The sequence below is a fragment of the Suricata suricatta genome, chromosome 3 (assembly GCF_006229205.1).
Source record: "Suricata suricatta isolate VVHF042 chromosome 3, meerkat_22Aug2017_6uvM2_HiC, whole genome shotgun sequence".
NCBI classification, from domain to species: domain Eukaryota; kingdom Metazoa; phylum Chordata; class Mammalia; order Carnivora; family Herpestidae; genus Suricata; species Suricata suricatta.
In genome coordinates, this window is record NC_043702.1 from 85,075,436 (window position 1) to 85,097,691 (window position 22,256).

The window sequence follows — 22,256 nt, forward strand, 5'->3', positions numbered from 1 at the left end:
GGGATCAGTTGAATTATTATATAAATTCCCTCTGGAAAAGTTGAATAAAATGCAAGGTCTCCAGGATGTATACTCTGCATGAGTGTTGTAGAAAACCCACAAGCCTAGTAAATTGGAAAAGCAATCCAGCGGCTTAGCAATTTAAGTCCTAATGCAGAGATAAGATTGCTTTTAAAAAGTATCACACCCTCTTCCCAAGTGCACTTTTGTTTATTCCCTATTCAGGCTGCCTTGGGGAAAGGAGAATGAAGTTAATGTTCCTTTGACATAAGTGCACCATAATGTTGGATACATTAAGTATATGAAAGTGGATGGAATAGTTAGGTAGCTAATTTAGTATATCATGAACAGTTGTAGATAATGCATCTTCTAGTATTTTCCTTAACTATCCTTTTGCCTTTTTGCATGTCTCAGGTGTCAAGTGTAAACACAAAGATTCAAAGATTCAAAGCAGGTAAGAATAAGGAGACAGGATGGTTGAGCAAAGAAAACTTAGCCAAGTTATGATTATGGTTCACATTTTTGACATGAGAATCATTTATATTCTCCAGGATCTGTTTTTTCATTGTAAAATAAGGGAGTTAGACTAAGTTATCTTGTTTCCACCTTGAACCTTGAGCCATATGCTTATAATGTCCTAAATTCAACAACAATAAAACAAGCATTAATACTGCACAGTGTTACATAGATTGTAGAAAAATATGATTTTCTAATGAGTTTATCATAAGTCCTTAGAAGATAGTTGATAACAATTGTGCCTCTAGTTCCAATGTCTTCATTATCGTGCACCTACAGTTTTCATTCAGTGTAGTGTTCTGGCAATAATGATACTCTTTCCTATCTGGAACAAATTTGCTTTATGATACCTGGGCAGTTCATCTTAAAATTACAATAGGTACCTATTATCCAAATTAATCTTGACTCCTCACCATACAAAAGCATTTCAAAAATAACAATATATATAATAGGACATAGTGATATTACTTCTAGTGGAATCTGGTAACGAGGAGAGGCACAATCTAACCTGACAAATAGTGACACCTCATTTTATCAGCATCACTTTCATTTGGCTTACGTATGTCTTCTCAGTTCTGATATTGGGCATGTGGTCAGAATTCTTACTCACCGACAAGCTAAATAACAAGGATGTTGTCAGATGTACTGCTGATGGAAATCAATCAGAGACTGTTGATAGAACTAACATTTGTCTCTGAGAGTGGACATTTAACAACTTTCTAGGAAAAAAGAAATCACCATTCTTGAAAGAAGTAAAAAAACTTAAATTTGAGAAATGAAAAGAACATAATAGTGATGGAGAATAATATTTTTAAATTACCGTTAAAGTATGACTAAGTTTCAGATATTAACAGCTAATTAATATGCATGAAAATAATTTATCAAAACAGTGCTGCAAATTTTCAGATTAAAAATAATCTATATTTTTCTCTCAAGCTTCTTAAGATCAATAATAGATAATATTAAGAATTTAAGGTTAAAATTAGGAATTTTTAAAATTTATGTTGAGAGAGAGAGAACACTCATCCACATGAGCAAGGGTGGGGGAGGAGCAGAGATAAAGAGGGAGAGAGAATCCTAAGCAGGCTCCACAGTGTCAGTGCAGAGCCTGATGTGGGGTTCAAACTAACAAACCACAAGATCATGACCTCAGCTGAAGCCAGATGCTTAGCCAACTGAGCCACACAGGAGCTACAGGAGCAAGAATAGTAATAAAAAGTATTCAAGTTTATAGACTTGAGACACAATGAGTTAGTTCTATTTATCAATTCTTAATATTTTATGCCTATGACCTTGAATTGATTCATAGAGCATTGTTAAAAAATAAGAACCGAACGGGGTATTGATTTTTGATATTTTGATCTTATGCTGAGGACGATTTCCTATTTTTTATGTTGTGGCCTTCTTAGGTCTTGAAGATATTGAATAGAGATTGCCTGTATCCATTAGTGCATAAACGTGGCCTAAAGTTAAAATTGACCTTAAAAGAGTTACTTCTAACTTGCATCACTATTGTGTCTGTGCTTTAATTTTGGGTGTTGTAGCCATGTTCTAACAGAGCAAAGTGTTTGAGATTTAAACTTTCAAGGTGCATTTAAATTGAAGGTTAATATACTTGTACAGGGCTAGCCAAGACTTGGTTTACAAATTCACTATGAAGTTTGTTGTTGAAGAAGAGGTACAGACAGCCTCATTTTATATGAAGAGGAAAGAACCAAGTGTGATTTAATGAGGGGAGAGGTGATAGTACGTTGACCCTAGAACAACATGGGTTTGAGCTCCATAGGTACACCTGTACATGTATTTTTTATGATACAGTAAATGTTTTTTTACTTATGATTTTCTTAACCTTTTCTCTAGCTTTATTGTAAGAATACAGTATATAATACATACAACGTATAAAATATGTGTTAACCAACTGTTACTGGTAAGGCCTCTGGTCAAGAGTAGGCTTTTAGTAGTTAAGTTTTTAGGGTGTCAAAAGTTGTATGTAGCCTTTTGACTGCATGGGGGTCAGCACTCCTAACCCCCATTGTTGTTCAAGAGTCAGCTATACTTCAATTAAGAATTATTTTGGCACTTTGTGATTGACCTACTTTAGCTTGCTAAGGAAAAAATTATCTGCCTCATTTTCCTGATAAGGCCTGAATGGTATTGAGAAGATGTCAAGTGACCTTTCCTAATATAGTTTTACCCCAATATAGGTTTCTAGTGAAGTAAATTACCATCTTAAGGTTAGGTATCTCCTACTGGTTCATTTCTGTTGAACCTCAGAGACCTATTAGTTCACATCTGTTGCTCCCATTTAAAACTACTCTAAAGGCTAAGTGGATAGCAGAAGGCTAATTAAAAAAAGGAGAATTTGGATTCCAAAGAGCAATGGAATCAGAGAAGTGAAGAGTTGTGATGAGCAACAAGTCATAACCTGAAAACCCTCATACATCCTGATTCCCAGTTAATTTAGGCCATGGGCAGAGTACTCTTTTAGAGAAGCTGTATTCATTCTTGTATCTGTTTGCAAGCAAGTTGATGTTTAATTCTTGCCTGATTTTATCTGGGACTGGCTTAGTAAGCAGCAAGAGAAAACCAACAAGCTTCCACATTCTGGTCAAAACCAACTGTGTTGCCATGTATTTGGCCATGACTGAATAGAGATCATTGTTTTCTCACTGCCCACAGCACAACTAACAGGTTTTGGTTAGGGGAGTTCTCCATTTGGAGGTACCTGTTGACACATTAGTCATGGTATAGGCAAAGCTGCTGTAATGAAGAGGTTCAAAAACTTGACTAGCTCAAACAAAATAAAAATTTCTCTTTCATGCAACAATATGGAGGTAGGCAGGCTGCCTGGAGGATGGGTTTGTATTGTAAGGTTACCCCAGGTTCCTTTTCTCAAGGCTCAATATTTGAGGGTTTCTAGATCAGTTCTGCACCAGATATTCATTCTAGCATGTGGGCAAATGGGGGAGGAAGTGAAAGACCTGGTTTTTCTTTTAAGGAACTGATGTGGAAGTTCCATACACCATATTTAGTCATTCTCCATTCATGAGAACTTAGTTTGCCACATCTAGATGCCAAGAAGACTGGGGAATACAGTGCCTCTCTGTAATTGTTCATAAATACTTTATTAAAAATCTTATATTTCTAGCAATCAAGATTTCCACAGTATATCACTATAGTAATCCATATAATATTGTAATGTTGGCTTGTTTTCCTTAATGAATTATCTTCATAAAATGTAGACTTTAGCCCAAGAATTACTTTTCTTTCTGTGTACTCTCTTCTGTTTTGTTTCATTTTGGGTGTTGTTTGTTTAAGCTTTTAAAATTTTGTTTCTTTAGTCAGCTCAGGCATTTTGTTAGGGACAGAATAAGAACTTTCTACTGCATAGAAATCAATAGGTGTGTGCAACATTCTCTATGTATTCATTTTTTTTTTTAATCACAGGTATTTGCTACCTAGACTCTGTTTTGTTGTTGAGTAACATCAGCAAAGAATAGTAGAGTGATTGAGAAATAAGCATATTATTTACACCCAATCTGCTGGAAGAAGTAATGGAAGAAAATAGAGAAAGGAGTGGTATCAAAGAAAATGGTGGGTACAGAGTAGTATTGATCTGACCAATCTGTTAATGGAAAAGGACTAAAGATGTGTACTTCAACCTAGAAGTGGTGAATGGAAAGAATAAGGGCAGACTTTCTCATTCTATTTTAAAAGCCTGTTGACTGTTTGGATATTTTCAATGAACACACATTATCTTGTTTATTTTTAGAATATCAGTAATTAAAAAAATGAAAATCAAGTAGCCTGTTTTCTGAAATATTGGAAAAAAAGAAGACACAGATTTTAAATAGCTTCCTACACCATCTTTTCTCCTAAACTGTGGTGGTCACATTTCTTTGATGGTTATTGAAAATTTGTTCTTCCTTAGCTTAAAAAAAATTGTTTCCCCTTCTTACATCTGAGTGTTCACCACAGTGAGGTGAGAGTCGGAGTTAGAGCCAAAATATATTTAGGAGTCAGCTAGAACAGGTTTGTAGCCTAGAACTTCTGTTTACTTACTATGGGACCTGGAGAATAGACTATTGAATTTCTCAGACTTTGTTTCTTCATCTGTAAAATGGAGATACTGTTGATGTTTACTTGTGCTCATCTAATCCTTAACAATACCCTTGAATATAAATGAGCTTCCCATGTACAGCCGAGAATAGCACTAAAAATTGAACACACCTCTGTCTGATTCCAAACTTGATTTCCTTAATGTCCAAAGGTTTTCTGGAAATTTGGTATTTGTTTCTGAAATATGTTGAGTCTATTCTCATCTCCATAAAAGAGTTTCCAGTAGATATTCACACAAACCTGTTAAAAGCCCCTGGTCAAATCATTCAGATAATACCTGGATTTTGTAAAAATGTAACCAAGTCTCTATGAGGTTCATTCATTATCTTACAGATGGAGAATTTACCTCATTTGGAGAGATTCCCTATTTTTCAAACCTCAAAACCAGAACATTGACGGTGATTAGAGTTTACTAACAGTGGATGCCCTATTACTAAATTCTTCCTGAAAAATGGCTGATTTATCAAAAGATACTTGCCAGAAGGGGATTTGTATGAATTTGTTCTGGTCTTCATCGTGGGTAGCTTCTGGCAGGTAATTCGGTGTTGGTGCTTCAATGTCTGTTCATCCTTACAAAGAAGTACAGCTAACTGTCTTCATTTTTACCTAATGTAATCCTGGCAGTAGACACATAAACCTAATTGTGGTAGTTCCAAGTCAACCACAGGAATTTATATTAATGGATATCATGGACCTTATTCTGGTGCATTGATCATCACCAATAATGATTATCATGATAAACAGTAGTTTAGATAAAGATTTGGATCAGATCATAAAACTCTAGAATGTGTGCAGTAGCCACAAACCAACAGAAAATGGAATGGCTTCACTTAACAACAACAACAAAATAATAATAATAATTAAACAAATGCCTTGCAGAAGTACAACAACAAAAAAAAAAAGATAGAAAAACTGGTTTACTTATACTTCAACTCACTTTAGTATCCTGGTATAAAAGATGTTTTTGGAATTGCCTATGATTTGGAATTCTTCTGAACTGCCTTTCCAAAGACTATTGTAGTCTATAAAAGTATATGGAATATATATAAAATAGTGTTTTACACCCAGCAAGAACTTCATAAAAGATGCTTGCAATAAAGCAGTGTAGGAGGTCTTAATAAGAGATTTTAACAGGTATTCAGAATTTTATAAAACATAAAGACAATTTTTCACAATACACGAATAATCCAGATAATGGCAAGTTGATCCCTTTGTAGAAATCCCTTTGTAGAAATTCTAAGCAGGATAGCATTTTAAAACTACTTCTTTTTTTATGAAGAATTTAGTCAAATATATTGTATTTCCTTATTTATTAATTTATTGAATCAGAGATTAATGAAATGCCTAGGCTGTGCCTACTATTCTCTTTTGACCTAGAAATAACCTAGAAATGATTGTCTTGTATCTTTAGGCCCAGGGACAGAGCCCCAGAATCAGTGCTTGGTACATAATAAGTGCTAACTAAGTATTGGCTTTGATTTATAATTTTTTTAATTTTTATTACTTTTGCACAGAGTGACTAAAAATCTTAATACTTGCTTTATATGTAACCACTACTTTGGAGCATTTACTCACTTCCTCTGATTTACCCGATTGCTATAGCTTCTGTATGCTACCAGCTCCTTATTTGTAGTTTATTAAAATATATATATGTGTATATATATATTTGTGTGTATATATATATATATATGTATATATATATATATGAGGAAATGTGTAAGCAAATATATATTGTAAGTTGTATGCTTTTTCAGAGAGAATTTTGTGTACATCTGTATGGTTAGGCATCTTCCCATCAAGTACTCTGTCTATTCAGTCTTTAACATGGTGCATGACAACTGATAGATAATGCATGTCTGGTCATCTTCCCCTCTGGGACTGTGTGTCCTGATTTGGGACAGTCACTACCAACAGATGGTGCTGTCAGGTTGTAAAGTTCTCAAGAATAAAACTTGAGAGCAAGGTTTCTCAGACTTAAGTAGGCATTGAAATCACCTGAAGGACTTGATATAACACAGATTCCTGGGTCCTACCCCTAAAGATTCTGATTCAGTAATTTTGGGTGGGACCCAAGAATCTGTATTTCTAACAAGCATGTAAGTGCTGCAGTTCTGTAGACTACATTGTAGTAGTTGTAGTCTACAACTCTAAGACCACTAAGCGTTGAGGAATAAAAGGGTATTTATTCAGAGCAGTCTTTTTTTTTTTAACTAAAATAAACCTAATTAAGTATTTGTAAGACTATATGTTTGATGCTTAGGAGGATTATAGGTTGTAGTAAAATATTATTTTTTAGAGAAATTTAAAATGCCTAATTAAGCCAATTTGAAATTCCTTGGCAGTGTTCCTGCTTTTATCCATATCATTTGTCTTAATCTAAGTATATGTTTCCTTTCACATAAAATAGTATAAAGTAATAGGAAAAACTTAAACCCAATTCTCCACCCCATTATTCAAGGAAACCACTATTAATCATTTATTTGTTCCATAAGCATTCTATGCAATACATATATATTATTGATACAGATGTTTCTTCATACAGATGGGATCTGAAATTTTCTTACCACACTAAATATATCAGATCATTTTCCATATCCGTATTTGAAACTCTGTGAATAAATTAACTTTAATCAGATTTGTTCATGAGTTCTGTCATATAACAAATATTAAGCACCCTGCTAAACGTCAAACATAGCTGGGTACTAGAGAGAGTCATATAGTAAGATGAATAAAATATGGTCTGAGTTACAAAGAGAGAGATGGAATCCTTTCCTCCATTCTTTCCTTTTTTTAAGAATATATGCATGTGTGTATACAAATATACATAACACACTACCTGACATATATATACACACACACACATATATATGTCACACACACATATATAATAATATATGCCAGGTAGTGTGTTATGCATTGTGAACACAATTGAATAGGCTGTCGACTTTTCCTTCAAGTGGGTCCCTAGACTGTGTAAAGACACAGAAATGTAAATAGTTATAAGGCAGTATAATAAATGTATAATATAGCCAGATGCAAAGTATTTTAGAATGGTCACGTCAGCTTCAGAGATAAGTCTACCAAAAAGAAATTACCTGAGATTTCACTCAGAAGTCAAGCATAGAGGCTTGACTGTTCTGTGTGGAGTCTCATAGAGAACAGCAATAGATTCCCTTTGGGTAGTTGGTGAAGATTTCAAAAGGTATATGGTCCTTGTACTGCGCCTTAATGGCAAGTGGAATTTAATCAGATAAAGAAGGCACTAAGTGAACTACAAGTAGAGAAAAAAAAGGGAGACATATTACCATCAAGATAAGGAATTCTGTGATTATAGCACTTTGGTGGAGGCCAAGTTATAAAGAATCTTAGACATTGTGATGAAAAAATTGAGTTTTACCCTTGGGAAGCACTAGCCTTTTCAAATAGGAAAGTGACATCATTTTTGGTGGTGGTTTTGTTGTTGTTAAAGAGTTATTTCTTTCAGCTTTGTAGAAGATAGACTGGAGTAGGGAGTACTTGCAAGAATGGAGATGGGTTTTGTAGAGAAATATGTCGATAATAAAAGCAAGAGATTTTGAGAACATGAACTATGCTGTAAAATCTACAAATGTATGAGTGGTATGTGTCTTCTTGTTCATTCAATCCCTAGCACCTAACACCTTAACTGTTACTTAGTAGGTACTTCTGAAATATGTGTAGAGTGACTGTGAGTTCTTTGTTGAATTTTGAGAAACAAACATACCTAATGTGATGGATATTTGAAAAGGAAGAGAATTAACTTGGTCTTGTCATCTAAGTACACATGGTCTTAGAATGGATTCTTCAGCTTTTACATGACAGGCCTCTGGGTTTCAGGGCTTCCCTTCTCTTTTGGACTGCCCTCTTCTGTGGTATAAACAGAAAACTTGATCTATACCTCTAGCATGATTTCTCACCAATGTGCCTTATTATCTATGCCCTTTGTAGGGTTTCTCACCAACATGTCTTGGTGTGAATATCACTCTTACCATTATTACCTCTTTATTCAGTTAGTGAGACATGCTTGCATGCTTCCAAATCATGTTGTCCGCTCTTACTTGTTGTGTATCTAAAGTTCTAAGGCCCACTCATTCTCCTTTATGAAACAGAGTTTCACATCTATAGATTTGCTAATCATACATAGTAGGACCACTTTCCTCTCAGAAACATGGCTTTTGAAACCCTAGCTAGTTTCTAAAAGAAATTACTTTTAAAAGGAGTTAAGTAAACAACCTATTTCAAAATGAACATGGTAGAATAATTTTAAAATAGCATCCTGAAAGTTTTCTCAACCATACTGTGCTATTTATCTGGATTTTTGTTGACTGAGAAAAAGCTTGAAATAATTTGTCAAATATGCACATATGTTAGAGACTTTTTGTATACTTAGAAGAGAACTAATGAAGATACCCTGGAGACTTACTTTTTTTTTTTTCTTTTAGCATCCTCCTTCCCCTATACCTCTTCCTTTTGGTATTCATATCTTAAAACTGAATTTCTCATAGAGCTCAGATACTCTCCAGATTTTAATTACGAAATCACTGCTTTGTAACTTGAATAATTATGCAACATTACATTTCTTTAATTGAAATATATTTTACACTTGATCTTAGCCAAAAGGCCAAGAAGCGATTAATTGAAATATATTCTTCTTTATCCCTCATTTTGACTTACCTTGGGCATTGTCAGGTAAAGGTAGCATTTTGTATCAGAAGGGAAGGCAGTCATTGTCTTGGGAAATTATTGCATATTGAGCCAATAGTCCTCATCCAGTAGACAACATTAACTTGACATTTCCGAGGGAAATCACCAGGTCTGCCCCCAAATCATACTAGCTTCCCTCATTGCTTTTTGTACATGTTTACCTTACTCTGACCTCTCAAAGTTTTTTATGTTACATCATTTCTGAATTCCTCAGCATCCAAGCATTCTTATTTGTTTTAATATGTTAGTATACTTTCTGTGGTATCAGGGAAACAAGATCCTTCTCCTCCTTTCCAAATGTTGTTGCTTCTCCACCATCCAACAAACTTTTTCTGTTAAACCTACGTGAGGAATCTCAGAATACATTTTCCCCATAATTACAACTGTATTATTTTTTCAAGTTAGTTAACTGTGTATTTTCTTAAGAGTATTTGTTTAATACAAAGGGGATTTCTAAACTGCTACAAATGATAATTGCATCTAACATTATTATATGTTCACTACATCACAAGGTTGTGAGTCTCCTGTTACTAGCAGAGATAAAGCAAGACTGTTTGATAATAGGGCTGTTACAGCCTGACATTAGATAATTTAGAGAAGAACTTTGTGTAGCTGGTAGTTTGTTTTGGTCATTTATGCTATGATTATACTTCAAAATAAATTTGGAATTTTTAAACACATCATCAAGACTATCTTGAATTAATAAAATATGTTCGAATACTGAGAATGCAATAATGCTTTGTGCCACACATAGATGCTGACACACTGGACCTTTAGACTCAAAAAATGTCAGTGTTAAGGAATGAAGGGATTTTTATTTTCTACTAGAGATAATTCCTGACACCAATATAGGACTTAAGTACAGTTTGGGGAAATAAAAATATAATCATTATCCTCTAGCCTGATTGGTTTCCTTGATAGCAATAAGAATGCATTTCTGAGAAAGAAAAAATATATAGGAATATAGTTATTGTGATAATAGGTTTATAGTGGATTATTGATATTTTTATTGAGGAAAAAGATTTAGAATTTTTTATTAAATATCATACTGTGATCAGACTCACAATAATCACAAAATACATTTGAAACCCAGTTGTTGCCAATAGTCAAATAATGAACTATTTACAGGGCAGAGACTTCTTAATTTTACGTAATTGTTAATTATTTATAAGTGCACAATCTATAATGAAGAAACTAAAGAATACTCCTGAATAATAAATGGATTCTGAGAGATAATGGGGTGTTTGTCATTTTTAATAAAGGAGAGCATTAAGAGATAGTAGTCCTCAGATAAAATAATCAGTAGCTTTCCATGGGATTATCATTTTTCATGTAGGCATTTTTAATAGGGATAAACTTTGGGAGTCAAATTAGAGTGCAGGGTTCAAGATGAACTAAGTGGCTTTTTTTCTATGCAGTTGAAAGTGCTGTCGCCAATTACAAGTATGATACAATGAGGTGTAGATACCTTCCAGGGGAAGCAGCACAGACATATTTGTTTTTCTTAATCTGGACATTTTTTTAAACAGTAAGTTCATATTTTGGTAATTTAGGGGCTTCTGATATTTAAAAAAAATCTTAACAAAGAAGTCAATAAAATGAACTCATTTAACTGAGTTTTTTTGGTATAAACTTGGATGGTATTTATTCATGTCTACAATGGATAATCAAGAGCTAAATCTAGTGCATAACAGTATCATTTGTTGCCTCTTTGTAGAAACAGAAAACTTGAACAAACTTTTCAGAAACTTTTTGATGTATCTATTGACCATGAATTAATCTTGGCTTATTGGAAGCCACACTTACAAACAAGAAAAAAACAAAAGTCTCTCAATATATGTTGTCTATGCATGGATTTTTATTTCAAATCTCACAGTTAACTTTTAGACACAGTATCCAAGTGCACTCTTATCAACAAGAAATAAAGAGTTATGTAATACTTATATAAAATTAAAATATAATTGCTAAGATTTCAACTGTAACTTTTTTGCTATCTCAAGCACAGAAGCTTACAAGTAATAGATAAAAGTATTTGCAGTGTGTTTCTAGGTTAAATTTAGTTATTCATAGTATTAATAGGAAATATGTTTCTGTTGTATTACTTGGATTATGTACTGATGAATAATGCTTTCACCCAGTAATATTCTGTTCCAAATGATAAATTAATAAAAAATAGTATGCAATAGATCGTACCTTAAAGCACTCTAAGTGGGAAATATGGGTCAGGACTTGTTTCTGGAATTTGAAGGAATGGATGTAATACAGAGAAAAATTGTTAGAGGAGATAGATTATACACTCTTATTTTAGTGTGATAAACAACCATTTTAAACTGAATATATGTATGTGAGTGTGTGTGTGTGTGTGTGTGTGTTAAGAATCAAGAGTTTTGAGAGAAAATTGGAAGGCAATCTAGAAAAAAAAAGTAATAGATAAAATATTTAAATAGTAGAAAATTAGGGAGGTGGAGAGGTTGAAAGAAGGCCCAAAATATATCCATATTGAAGGGTAATTTGAAGCTTTTGGATAATACAGAGCCACTAATTCTAATTCTAATTCTAGATGCACTATTCTCTATCTCACCATATGTAAATCTTTAAAATATTGTGAGAAATCCTAAAATGAGTTTGCATCTGATACTCTAGTGGATGAGCTAAAATGGTTTCCAAATGACAATGTCTCTAAATATTGTAAAATGAAAAGGATTAGAATGTTGATTTAAATAATGTTTTCCAGTATGTGAATTGAGGATTATTCACTTCTAAAGACTTTCAGGAATGTTAGGAAGTACACCTTTTTGAAAAAAAATACTTTGTCCTTTTTTTGTTACAAAAATTTCATAATCATATGTGGTTATGAAAAATTATAAAACATAGATAATTCAAATCTAGTAAATTAAAACTGCTTATAATTGCACCATTCAGAATAGGTTTAGGTAAGAGTTTGACTATTAGGGTTGAATGAGGAGATTCAATTCAAGCCAAACACAAAACACACATCAAGTAGTCAAGGAGAAGATATATGTAGAAGGATTGTCTTGTGTAAGTTTGAACTCAAATTTGTACATTAAAAGGCAGTTTACATAAGATAGCAAGAAAGTTGTTTTTGCTTAAAGAAATGATGGCACTTCCCTTGCTTTGAAGTCTCAAACAATAGCTATGGAGATGGGTCATAAGACTAAAGGAAAACAAGGGAGTCCAAATAAATAGAAAAAGATAAAACTAGTAAAAGATTATGCTAATGTTGTAGACATAACTAAAAGGAGAAAGAGAGAAATCTATTTCCAAGTCTAGTGAAAAAAAATGTCCATAAATTAACTAAACTTCTGGATTCATAAATTAAGTAAATGTTCGAAAAAGTTCAACTCACATTAGTTTGTTTTAGCTTTTTTGTTAATAAAAAATAATAATATATTTAAAAATGCTTCTTGAGTTGAAAACTGCTACTGACAGAAGACAATGTAATTGTTAAGTACTCCCTCCCAGAAGCAGCCCAACTTTGAGTAGTAGGTGAATGATGCCAAGATTTCTTTTCTTCTGTATCTTCCTCACTGAACCATTAGATTAAAAGATAAAAATTTTAAAAAATGAAAAGAAATAATAATACAACTTTGGCTCAGGTCATGATCTCACAGTTTAAGAGTTTGATCCCCACATCAGGCTCTGTGTGGACATCTTGGGGCCTAGAGTCTGCTTCGGATTCTGTGTCTCCCTCTCTCTATACCTCCCTTGCTCATGTGCTCATTCACTCACTCTCTCCCTCTCTCAAAAATAAATAAACATTAAAATTTTTTTTAATGAAGGAAAAATTTAGAGTTTCGAGGAAGTAGTTGCGTACCACACTATAAAATCTTAACTGGAATATCCACAACAAAAAAGATAGATACAGTTATTGGAAAAAAGTACTTAGCATAAAGGGATTGGGAAATGCGTAACCTATACATAAATGCTTGGTCAGGAACTTGGAAATTAGCATCTGGTCTATCAGTCATGTGGGGTTAAGAAAGATGTTGTCCTTGAAGATTTCTCCAAAGTAAGCTTTAACAATTATAATTGCTTTCTGTTAAATGTATAAAAATAATGTGATAGTATTCTATTACTGTATGTCTTGCCTCAATCATAGCATTAGCTAATATTGAGAGCTTACTGTATGCCAGGTTCTGTTCTAGGGGTTTAATATGCAATGTCTCATTTTATCCTCATAAAAGCCTCATGAAGTTGACGTTATTATCATGCCCATTTGGAGGTGAGATGGATACTAAGAGTTGGTGCCCAAGATATTTTAACTACCAAGTACTATAATCAATCAAAATTTGATCCTTTGTTGTCTAACTTCAAAGCTTGTGCTCTAAACTACCTTACTCTATTTCTTCTTCTAAATGAAGCAACTGATGCTATATAATATATCTTCCAGTTGAATATATGCTGTGTTACATCTTTCTCAAGTACATGATTTGAGAGGAATCATTGCAATAAACAGGCCTACTGCTATATTTGATGACTATATATCTTTCTAATTACATGCTTTCGTTTTTTATTTTAACCTATCAGTATTTTGAGGGACTAAATACTTCATCATTTAGAAGATTATGCAGTATCATTTTAAAGACAGGGCAGAAATTTCTAAGATTTTAGGGCATTCAATCCAAAAATGTTATTTCTTGGGTGCTATAAACAAGTCCATAAATATAGAATGCCTTATTATTCAGCAGTGGCATGTGCACCATCATCAAGCATTATTTATCTATGTACCTATGTAATGAATGCACCCTACTGGTACCTAAACAAAATGGTTTGCTAAGTCAGCATGGTGATATGGATTAACAGTCAGGCAGAACAAGTCTGGGGTCATGTACCAAAGAAATCCTATCCAAGGTCAAAGATCTTTATTGGAAATACTGAGCTGAAAGATTCCACTGAATTTTGTTATCTCAGCAATGCACTAACAATGAACAAAAGACAAAAACCTCAAAGGTCAGCATGTCTTTTGGGTAGCTAGCAAGCGAGTAAGCATTTCCGAAGCAAGATAAATGGCTCCAAAGCACGACCCTATCTAATCCACATCTAATTCAGTATTATGCTTAAGTGCCTTTGCACATGCTGCATGAAACAGCGTCTCTTCCTTTTTATCCACCTGTGTAATTTCCAGTCATCTTTCAGTCATAACAACAAATGATAGGGATAACAATGACTGTAACAGTAATGATAAATTAATATCTTTGAGCACTAATCCAGATGTTGCAAAGCAACACAACATATCATTGAAATTTCATAACCTAAAAGACATATTATCATCATCATCACCTATATGAGAAAATTGAGTTTAACAATGATAAAATAACTTGCCTAAAACTACATAGCTAATATGTACCATAGCTGGGTTTCATGCACAGTCCTCCTCTGTGTGACTTTGTAACTATTTTTCTTTAATGTATATTCAAGACATGAAAGCAAATGTTATCTTCTCTGTTAAGTCTTTCTTGATCTCTCCTTCAGGTTTCTATTATTCCTACACTTACCAGGGTTGGGAACTTTTGTGCTTTTGGTTCCTAATACATACTGATGTTAGAAAATATACTGTATATTAAGACAATTTTTCACTTCTACTTCTCTACTAAACAAGTTCCTTGAAGGTGGGCGCCATCTGTAAACTTTTATCTATAATTACTGGGTGAGGAATGGATGAAAATTAATTAGAGCGGAGGAGTTAAGGTATATTTTAAAGAGAGAGAGCCTTTGAGAAGAGCATGGAGGTGAAGGTACAGGGAAGGTAAGATAAGAAAGGAAGCATAGTAGCTAGATGGAACCCATGAACCAAAGCACAGGAACTTGAGAATCCATTGTGCTTCATAAGTACTGAATAGTCTTTGGTGTAGAGTCAGAAGCAGACTGATGAAAACAAGAATTCTAAGAAGTAGAGCTGGAAAAGTAGCTTGGATCTGCTTATAAAGGACCTGTTTATAAAGGCTAAAGCATCACGGTATTATTTTGTGGGCAATGACAATCAAAAAAGAGTTTTGTGTTGAAAAAAGACATCTTCAGATACTGTTTTAGGACTATTTTTGCTTGCAATGTGGGAAGCATGAATTAAAGCAAATTGGAAGACCAATTAGCAGACTGCTGTAAAAGTTTTTTTTTTTTAAGTAAAAATTGAGAGCTAGAACCAAAGCACTAGAAGTGAAGATGTAAGGATTATATTGATCTGAGAGACATTACAGAGGTGAAATCAATGGCATGTGTAAGGAGAGGAATGCATTTAAAGTATCTCTGAAATAACCTAGTCCATGCTGGATGATGATACCACTAATCAAAAACATTGGGTAATCAATTTAAGAGCTAAGCAGTACTTACCATTTTGGATGCATTTTGTTTGTGCTACCTTTACAACCATAAGGTATTCCCCAGGGGATATTAGAAATTCAAATTTAAACAAAAGTAATTGACACTACCAAATTCTACTTGAAAACTGTTAGAAAATAAAGGTTGCTGGAACTTGGGACATCAATGAGAAACACTGAGGAGAGCCTATTAAAGTTGGCGATTCAGACCTGAGTGCTAATTTTCAAGAGACAGATGTTCTACTTAGGAAAAGGGATCTGCTCTCCTTTCTCATTCATTATGGTTATATGTCTAGCAAGTGACATATAATCAATTCCTCATACATAGTAGGTGCTGAAATAATATATATATTTGGAGTGGCTGAAGTAATGTGAAGACACTGAATGAGAGTAACAGACCAAAATTCTTAGAAGGGAAGAACATTAATAGAATGATAAAATAATAAGAGACAAGAGATGATGGGATCCATGATACACCCAAAACAGGTGACAGTACAAAAGAGACAAAATATTTCTGATGGGGAGACACTAGTACACACATAGACACTAAGATCAGGAGTATGAGCGTTTGAGTTTAAATTCTACTTTCCCATTTACTATCTTTGTGACCATAAACAAATTATTCCAGCTGTCTGAGCATGGGTTTCCTCGCCTAGGAAGTGATCCTTTACAATGGCTCCTATGCCAGAGAGCTGTTGAGGTGAGGGTTAAGTGAGTAAGTGATTACATCAGGGGTGAGATCAGCTAAAAGTAACCACAAACTTTGATGGTAGTGGCATAGAAGTAATGATAACAAGTCAAAAGTTCATCACATTCTGCCTTGTCAGTGTCAGAGTCAGCACAAAGTAGAACTTACCTAGACATGAATGAGGTGTGGAATGGTCAGTTTCTCAACAGGTGAAGGGAGGCATAACTGAGATGTCTGTATTCATTTTCTGTAGCTGCGGTTACAAATTACCAGAAACTTGGAGGAGTAAACAACACATATGTATTATTTTACTATTGTCTAAGAAGTCCAACACAGGTCTTATTAGGCTAAAAATAAAGGTGTCAGCAGGGCTGTGTTCCCGTCTAGAAGATGAAAGGGAGAATTTGTTTTCTTGCCTTCACCAGTTTTCCATCACTTACGGTCTTTTTCCTCTCTTCAAAGCTATCAGTGACAGGCCTCCTTGAAACTTCTGTAGTCAGAGTTCTCCCTGAACACCCAGACTTCTCCCTCAGGACACAATCAGTCTTACCAATCTCTTATATTTTCTTACAGAGCTGGCTAATGTATATATGTGTAATAAGTATGTTTAATCTTTACTCAAATGGTAGCAAAATACACTATTGTGAAACTTTTTTTTTTTTTTTACCTAATAAAGTAGCTTAGAAATATGTCTCTAACAATATATAAGTTGCTACCTCTATTTAATCTAAATAAAATCTGGGTAATCTGGGACTTTTTAACCTTTTCCATGTAAGTTCTTGTTTTCAACAGGGCCACAAATAGGCACTAAGAGGGAGCTATTCTAACTCAATTAGTAGGAAGACAAGGGGGGAAAAAGTCATTCCACACTCTCCTGCCTTGAAATGAAAGAAAGAGAACAGTTTGAAAATGTTTGACCACCTCCAAAGGGACAGCTAATTCTATTTTAATAGTAGACATTTGTATGATCAGCAATATTCTATTTCAAATTATAGTGCAGTCCTTGGAATATGTAATTTTTTATAATGTCTTATTTAGGAAAAAAGGTGAGGTAACAACAACAACAACAAAAAAAACAAGTCCACTGACCTCCTATATCATAGATACAGTAAAAAGCCATAACTGTAAAGATAAATACAGTATTTCAAAATGTTATGGTGTTCATTTGCTTAAAGGTTACTTCAATGAAGAGAAGGAAAGTGATATATTTTTAGCCACAAAATATCATGTTAAAAATGATAAAAGGTTCAAATGGATGTCCTTAACATTCTTTCTAAATATGAAATTATAATAGGATGAAAAAGTTGACAGTAAAAACCAGAGTGCCTAGTATGTGTGAGAATCCACCTAATTTTTTAAATTAAACTATTGCATTTAGTCTTGAGAACAATTTTGAAAGATAACTATTATTATTTTATTTCTTTTACATAAATGCCTCTGACCATTAACTTTGACTATGTCTAAGTATCTATATATATGTTTTATTCTATTTTTAAAAGTAGTGTACATTTATTTTAGCCACAGAAGTACTCCAAGGTGACTACACATTATAGATTGAATGGAAGGAAGAACAAGTAGATCTTGTTTGAATTCTAACACTCGCCCCATGTGTATTATTGAATATCCAAGACTGAGAATTAAAATTGAACTATCAGGATTGTGCTCAATCCGCATGTGTGAATTTTTATAGCAAAAGGGGACAAAAGAGATGAAGTTTGACATGATTATTTTCACCAACAACAAACATTTTATGAATCTGCTAGACATAGATTGTGTTGATAGCTACTACAAACATGAAGATTTGAGGTTAAATAGGTCTTTCTGAATTACTGTTTTTAGGACATAGCTCACATGTCATTTTTTCTAATGGCCACAAGAAGAATTAGTCAACAGTCTTCTTTAAGAGCCTGTTAAAATTGAAATGTAAATCTGTTTGTAGATCCATCTCAAGTCTCAACAAAAGATGAGTGTCTAGACTGCAAGATCTACTTTCTTGATTATGCTTCTATCCAAACAACAAAATATCTAGGACCTAATAGTAACTTTGTAGAAGGAGTGGACATTATCTGGATTATAATAATTTTTCTCTAACCTACCCACTTCCTTTTAGTATTTAAAGACTAGGTAAACTTGTACATTATGTTTTATAATCAAAAAGCTCCTTGTGTCAAGGGAAAAGCTTGGTTTAAATGATTGCCTTTTGGAAATTAAAAGTTCTCTATTGGGTATATTTTTTAATGTTATACTTTTGAGTCCAGAGGATGTCCTGTACACATTGTCATTGTATACCAACTACCAGAGTGGTCTTCAGTATTTCTCTTTGTGAGAACTAAAAATACAAAGGATAAATCTCCACCTCTGACAATTCCTTTTTACATTAATTTTAGAAGCATAGTACTGGGAACTTAATCTATAAGCATGGGTGATTTTTTTTTCCACATAGGAAACCTGGAAAATGTACAAGGAGTCCAGGTAAAAACTGTATTTTAACAGTATTTATTTAAACAATGGCACAAGTTTATCATAATAACATGGATGTTACTATGATAATGTTTTGCCCCAGATTTTAAAGACATTAAATCCTTTGGTATACAAGTTAGAAACTTCAAATTGCTATTAAATTAGACATCAAGTACTACTTTATAATAGAGTTGCCCTGTTAGGGAAAAAAAAAATCAAGGGGACCTTAATAATGAAACTACCTTTGGTTTCCTGTGGTGCTCCATTATTAGTGTAGATAACCAAGTTTGCTTTTTCTTTTCTTTTCTTTCTTTCTTTTTTTTTTTTTTTTTTACTGACTCTGTTGTCATTGCAATTATCTCTTCAAAATTCAAACCTTAAAGCTAGCCAAATTTGGGCACATTTAAATATTTTTTTAAGATAACCTAATTTAGAGGGTGCACACTAATACACTTGTAAGTACATCTGATAATCATAATACTTGTAAATGACCCATTTTGCATCTGTCAATCAATATAAGGATATAATATTTTTGGGTTTTTTAAGTGTATTTATTTTAGAGAGAAGGAGAGCAGAGGCAGGGCAGACAGGGAGAAAGGGAGAGAATCCAAAACAGACTCCGCGCTGTCAGCGCAGAGCCCAATGCAGGCTTGATCCCACAAATTGTGAGATCATGACCTGAGCCAAAATCAAGAAAATGACACTAAACTGACTGAGCCACCCAGGCGCCTCTTTTTGGGTTTCTTGTACAAAAATGATCTGCATAATCCCTTATATGTGTCAGATTTCCATAGGATTTTGGCTTCTTTCCCCTCCAAGTTTTGTGGTAGGTATTAGTGGCTTAAAGTCTTTATGTCGCCATTTCTCCATCTATAGAAAGAGAGGGTTGGCTAAAATCATGTATGTGCTAAAAATTGTTGATAATCTATTATGAGCAAAAAATAAGACTTAAATATTATTTGAGCAGACTAGCTTAAGTTAGGGACCTAAAAGTATGTAACATTTTTTTCCCAAGATCCTTTAATATGAAAATATACTCTTTTGCCTGGAGGGCTCATTTAATTTCTGTAATTTTGTGTTTTCCTAACCTAGGGTTTGGCAAAATGTGGTCTGCTGCCCAAATCTGGCCTGTGGCTTACTTTTGTTAAGACCCATAGTTTTTATATTTTTGAATGCCTTAAACATATCAAAAGATTACGTGACATGAAATTTTATGGAATTTGCATTTCATCATTTATAAAGTTTTACTGGATCAGGAGTATGTTTATTTTCATAATGTCTATGACTAGTTTCATGCTATATTGGCAAGTTGAATAGTTGGCAAGTTCAGAGAATGGATGATCTACAAAGCCCAAAATACTTATGATCCAGCTCTTTAGGGAAAAGGTTTGCAGACCCCTGTTTTAATCCTATAACCCTCATCTTAATTAGAAACTACACATGAATATGGAAATGGCAAATATTCTTTATAGGGTTTGGTTGAAAAGAAATACAAAAAGTATTAGAAGATAGGAGCACAAAATTGTTTATAGGCTTCAATTGGGAAAATAAAAAAATAATTAGAGAATTAGAAGATGGGAACAATGACATTACTAACATGATTTGTTTGAGAAAACCAGAATTAGATGAAGTAATGGTGTGATCATGTACACTATGTAATTTATGTCATCAATTTCTTTGGAAATATGCCTGCTTTCAAATTATCAGAGGGAAACCTGAATTGTAATATCGATGTTACCTGTTTTTCTAAATAATGGAAATACATGGAGTTCTACTGTAGGGCTATATCCTGACCTAAATCAATGAGAACATCCTGAGTCACCACTGTCTCTGTGCACCAACTTTGTTATAATAAGAAATAGTTTGTGTTCCAATTTAGTATTATTGACATCACATAATTATTGATAATTTTTTACTGTTGTGATCATAAATCTAGTAGGGTTATAACTCCTCTAAATGTATTATTTTTATAATGTAACTTTGAATGCCAGGAATATTTGGCTTATTGAACATACCTATATGTTCACACCACAGTGTTATTTACAAAACAACCGCTTTCAAGAAGAATTCCTTCTAGTATGTCTTTTTCTTTAATTCATGACACTAATGGATGGAAGACATTGTGAATAGATCTGGATTCATCACTTGCCCACCTGTACTTAGTGTTTAAAATGAAATACCTTTCCAACATCTAAATGATGTGAGGTTCATAACTCAGTTGTAATAGGTTGGTAGAGTAATAAATGATGATTTTGTGGAATTAAAAAACCTAAAAAGGATTTTGACTGCTGATTCCAGGAAAGCACTGTTAAAGCTTTCCCCTGTATCAAATTACTGTCATTTACTATAGAGGCTAGGGAGGGAATTTTTTTCATTAAAGCTCACATAACAATAATAGTTGAAAACAAATGGACATATCAAATTATTATATCCTATACTTTCCCCTTTTGCTGCTGCTTGACACTGAAAATCTTTGGGATTGCCTGAGTTACTAGAGCCTGAAGAAATTATGCTCACAACAGCAAGAAAATGTTGTTTTCATGGACTCCTTGCATAGACACACAAAGATTTCTCTTCATCCTATGTATAGTGACACACAAGGATTTCTCTTCATCCTATGTATAGTGACACATACTCTGATATGGGTGTACAGTAAACACAGAAATAAATTTTTATGTCAGCACAACCCATTAAAATTTAATGAATGACCAAGTGAGAAGATAGACTACTCTGATTTCAGGACATAGGACAAACTTCACTGAGAAATCTTTTATTTTAGAGCATCTTGCAGGGAGGTGTGGATACCTAATGTTGAAGAGCCACAGTGTTAGAGATGGAATTCCACAAAGGGATTAATATGCAATCTGAGAAAGTATATGTCTATTGAGTAAAGTTGGACCTACATCTACACAAATACTGTCCCTAATCTAGACAAATAAGGTTCAAGAACACTTCCATAATGTAACAGAAAACCTCTCATCATCTCTTATTTTGATTCTTTATCACAGTGGCAGTAATACCAACATTGATTAATATAATATGATGATTCTCAAAATATCTGTGACTCTACTATCTGATTTTAGTTCATGAACGCCTATGAGATAGATTCTAATGAAAACAAATATTTATGCTTTACCATTAAGATTTAAATAAATCAAGTGATGTACTGAAAGTTACACTTTTATGTAGAATTGACATTTAAATTAATTTTCTTTGACTAATGGTTTTGTAATATAAAAATCATTAAACAGTCTAATTTTCCTTTTTAAAATCTTGATTCACATCTATCCACATCAAGATGATCAAAATCTAGTGAAATCTACTTCTTCCACTTTCTCTTGTTGACTATTAAAATAGCAATTATGTTCATAGCTACAAATAAATAATGATGCTACATCTTGCTATGTTTTATTTAC

At 33.5% G+C, this 22,256-nt stretch overlaps 1 protein-coding gene across 1 annotated transcript in view; it reads left to right on the top strand.

The window, feature by feature from the left end:
- Positions 1-22,256, top strand: part of LRP1B (LDL receptor related protein 1B) — a 1,807,041-nt gene that overhangs the window by 555,316 nt on the left and 1,229,469 nt on the right. The gene's annotated exons all lie outside the window — the stretch shown is intronic.